Here is a 4,877-nt window from a genome sequence, read left to right as displayed (position 1 = left end):
CTTATCACATACATTTGGACTTCGAACACAGGTAAAATATTAATACATTTTTTCCCTAGCCATATTATTCATGCTGTCATATTTTTCAGTCAGAAAATCAATGTAGAAACTGTTATTTTAGTATTAATTATATACTACTGTAGTTTTTATCAATATTTTGAATGAACTTTTTAAAGTTTTAGTCATTCTTTTATGTGAATTTGTAATTATTTTAAAATATATTTCTATATAGCTTTATTTTTATTCCAGTGTAAGGTTTAGTAGTTTTAGTATTTAATTATTTTTAGAATTCAAAATTTAAGTTCAATTTTATCATCTAATATTGATATTTTATTTTATTTCTGCTTTATTTCATTTCACAAATATGATTTGTAATAGTTTCAGTTTTAGTTTTGGTAAACAATATGAAGACACTGCCCCACTGACGCTTTACCAGCATATGTCCAGACTTGCACATCTCCATACATTTTCACTTGAATACAGCAAGCGTGTATGGATGCATGCATACTTCCTTTGATACATAAGTTTGAGTTCTACACATGCTCTGCTTCATACATATTGATGGGTATTAATGTTTGGCTGTTAACGTCATATGCCTCGGTTTCAGATCTTTATCTCGTCCCCTGGACAGCTCCCAGAGAGTGTGCACTTATTCCCCCCTCACCGTCCCTCTGAGTTTCACCGCAAGAGGTTAAATGCGAAGCCAGCAGGGAACGAGCTTGCTAGATTACTCTCAGATGCCTGACATTTGGTGCTTGTCATTGATGATACTCCACATACATATTAATAATGTTGGCTTAGGTGAGTTGTCGCATTTCAATAACCCAATAAAGACCTTTTGCTATTTGTATGCGTTGCCCTGGCAACTAGAGGCCACCAGCCTTCCACATATGAGTTTCATTGGCTCATAGTAACTCATAGTAAACAGCGTATAATGCTACACATGCCATGCATGAACAAGCACGACTCCAAAGATGAATTGCAACATGCACTTGTGAATAAGTCTATGAATTCCTCTCTGAAATCACACTATTCATGCTTGTCCTTGCATAGTAAGTGTCTCATCTCATAGACATTCTTTCCTTGACGCAGTCACACATGAGCGGCCCCTGCTTTGCCACTCCCGGCAGGCATCTTTATCCATTTTTAGTGATTAAGGACGGCCATTTTTTGCTCAAATACACACACTCTTACACTGGATGCATCTTAATCCAGAGAACAGCTGACACACGCTCATTAGATTATTGCTTGTCAGCTAAAGAGAAAAATAGGAATGCTAGAAGCAGCTGCAGGTGAACTTATGATGAATATGAATGTAAATATTAACGTTTATGTCACCTCAGGAGTCTTTTGACAAACAGCCATTCATATTCATCTGATTTAAATACCATTCACATTAGTATGCAGTATATGTGTATATGTGTGAATATTCTTCATTCTCGTTTATGTCTTGGTACATTGCACACATTTTTTTACATAAGATCTATCTATCTATCTATCTATCTATCTATCTATCTATCTATCTATCTATCTATCTATCTATCTATCTATCTATCTATCTATCATTCTGTTTTTTTCCGTTTTTCTGTCATTCTTTCTTATTGTATCATTCATTTGTTGTTTGTTCTATTTATCTGACATTGTTGTCATTCTGTCATTTTCTCTGTCTATAAAGGCTATAGACCTTCAAACTTCAGTACTTTGTCAATCCAGTATTGGTTTACATTTACTTTGCTAATTAAAAATTACAGTAATATGAATTTCTTTTAATTTTTTTAATACTTATTTTCTTTCTACTTCATTGCATTTAAATTTGAATGGCGTATTTTTTCATTGGATTTGATACCTCAGTTCAATTTAATTTACGATTCAGGAATATAATTGAAATTTCTTTGCATATCTTTGAAAGTCATTCTCTATTCATTTCTGATCATTCTCTATTCAGTTATGTTTATGAGCACAAAAACTGTATATTCACATGATGGAGTAAAGCATGTGTCTGTCTGATATAGTGTAGGAAAAGAATGCAGTGTATAGAATTTGTGGTTTTGTGTGCAGCGATAGTGTGCAAGTCTGCAGACTGGCAAACAAACAGATCACTCCAAAAAGATACTCTCTGACTGGTTTTCTTTGTCTGAAAATAGCTTCACATACTTCCAGCCTCTTTATCTTTGCCAAATGCTTTTCACCCTTTTTCTTATTCATCTGTTTTTCTATGTCCTTCATCTTTTGTCACTCTGAAGGGTCATATGGCTTTTTTTTTTGCTTTTAATTTTAGTTTCCTTGCTTTTAACAGTCTGTGTGTGTGTGTGTGATGTACGAACGAAGACAAAACGTCTCGAGAAAACGACAATATAAAGCAGCAGTGGGGGACATACTCAGTGTGAAATCCAAGTAGGCCCCTTATGATTTCAAAAGCCGGTGTCGTTTTACTCACCCTGGCGTTGACTGTCCTGCAGACGACCGCTCTCAGCTGTTTGGGAGGACACATGCCGGTCCTCACAGGACCTAAAAGAGTCACGTAAACACGTCTCCTCTAAACAAGTCACCACACCCCCTCCCCTTGACCCCAGGGTGTTTAAAGTGTAGCATCTTGTTTTCTGTGTGTCAGACTGGCAGGACTGACTTTAATGAATGTGCGGCCCTCTCTAGAATTCTGTTTTTTTTATGTGTGTGTCAACGTGGCTTGGCTGTGCTGAGTTGCTAATGAAACGCAGGACTTTTTCACCATGTGATGATTTGAACTCAGTGTAACCCGCTCTTTTGTTCCACTGCCCTGTAAATCTCTTTCGTCAGCATTAGAAGGGGGAAGAGAGAGGGAATATGTGTGTGTGCACGTCTGTGGATGGAGATTATGTTGGGTGTGTATGTGTAAAATTTGCATGCCTCGTGTTCATGTTTTGTGTTGAGGGATTATGTTGGTAGACAGAGAGAGAGTGTTGCACATATTTGTTTTGTAGCTCGATGGGCGCTGGATCCTGATGTGGATCCTTATTATAGTGCAGCTGTGAGAGTGAAAGGGAGATAGAAAAACGAGCAAGTGTAGTTGTGTGCATGTGTCTGTTTTTGCCACTGCCTGTGCCAAATCGTCCCATCGCCACCGTCGTAAATCTGCTGGCTGATGTGCGCCATGGTCATATTAATGGAGCGCCATCAATCACACCGGGCTGTCTGAGATTAGACTGTATGTGCATGATGGGATGGGGGAGGGAACTGTACGTACAAGTGAACCTGACAGAGACATCTGTTTAGAATAGACCAATTCAGCTAAGGCCAGTCCTCATGAACTCAGCCTAGCCCAGTCCAGTCTAGCTATTTCCACTCTAGTGGTTAAATCGTACGGGTCAGGTCAAATAGAGTCGATTTAGGTCGACAGTCCAGTCCAGTTTAGCTAAACCCAGTCAATTAAACTGGGATAAACCCAGACCAGATTAGCTAAAGCCAATCCAGCTGTTCTCAGCTAAACCCAGTCTAGTCTTGTCCAGTTTAGTTTGCCCAGTTTAGTCCAGATTGGCTAAGGATATTCCAGCTGTACAAGGCTAAACCCAGCCTAGTCCAGTCCAGTTTAGCTAACCTTAGTTAAATCTAGTTTACCGTGCCCAATTCAATCCAGATTAGCTAAAACCAATCCAGTTGTATTTAGCTAAATCCAGCCTAGTCCAGTCCAGTTTAGCATGCCCAGTTCAGTGCAGGTTAGCTAAGACCAATACAGTTGTACTCAGCTAAACTGAGCCTAGATCAGTTCAGTTTAGCTAAACCCAGTCATGTCAAGTTTATCATGCCAGGTTCAGTGAAGAGTAGCTAAGGCCAGTCCAGTTGATCTCAACTAAGACCAACCCAGTCAGGTCGAGTTTAGCATGTTCAATTCAGTCCAGATTAGTTTAGGCTACTCCAGTTTATCTCAACTAAGACTGTCCCAGTCCACTCTAGTTTTGCTCAACTATAGTGTATGGTGTAGTGTGCTGTTTTCAGTCTAGATAATCTGAGACCGGTCCAGTTTACGCAGCTAAACCCAACCCAGTCCAGTGCATTTTAGCTAAACAGGTCCAGTTTATTTCAACTGAGGCCAGCCCAGTAAAGTCCAGTTTTAGCTAAGGCCAATTAGGGTTGTGACGGTGAGGAAATTTTCCCACCGGTTAATCGAAGAGTGACAACACCGGTAATACTGGTATCACTGTTGGGGTGGAGGTGGGGGGTTAGTTAGTTTGAGTTTCCCTCGTTTCTTCGCTTTCAAATGGCTTGTAAAAGTGCAGTGCGAATTTTACTTTCACTTTTAAATTAGCGGCAACTGCCGCAATTCGGCATCAAGCAATTGTTAGTTTGAGTTTTCCCTCTTTTCCTCGGATTTCTTGGCTTTCAAATAGCTTGAAAAAGCACCGTGTGCATTTTACGTTCACTTTCAAATTAGGGGCAAATCAGCATTGACAGCAACGTCAAACTCAGAACTTTTATTAACAAAACGAATAAAAATACACCATATACTGTAGGCCTATGCCTAATAAAATAACAAATTACTTAGGCTACACAAAGTTTAAATAGGTATATAAAACTGAAAATCAGCAAACACTGTGGAACCAAATAAATAAGAAACATAGAACGTTTATTAGCAAAACGAATAAGAAAGCTTGGAGGCACGGCATATACACCTTGATGTAAAATCAAATGAATAAAATACACAAAGTTTAAATAAAGTAATCAGCAAACACTGTGGAACCAAATAAATAAGAAACAAATGTTTAAAAAAACTTCCAGTCTATAGGCTTTTCAAAATCTAAAATATTGCCAAATAGGCACCTTTGCATTTCCTTTCTAAACAATCTTCTGCCATCGTGTTGTTTTTCTCACCTCACTCTTGTCAGTCAGCTCGACTCACTCTC

This window comes from Sinocyclocheilus grahami, unplaced genomic scaffold (assembly GCF_001515645.1).
Source record: "Sinocyclocheilus grahami isolate Dianchi unplaced genomic scaffold, SAMN03320097.WGS_v1.1 scaffold55.1, whole genome shotgun sequence".
In the NCBI taxonomy this organism is placed as follows: Eukaryota; Metazoa; Chordata; class Actinopteri; order Cypriniformes; family Cyprinidae; genus Sinocyclocheilus; species Sinocyclocheilus grahami.
Note: the sequence above shows the minus strand (reverse complement) of the source record.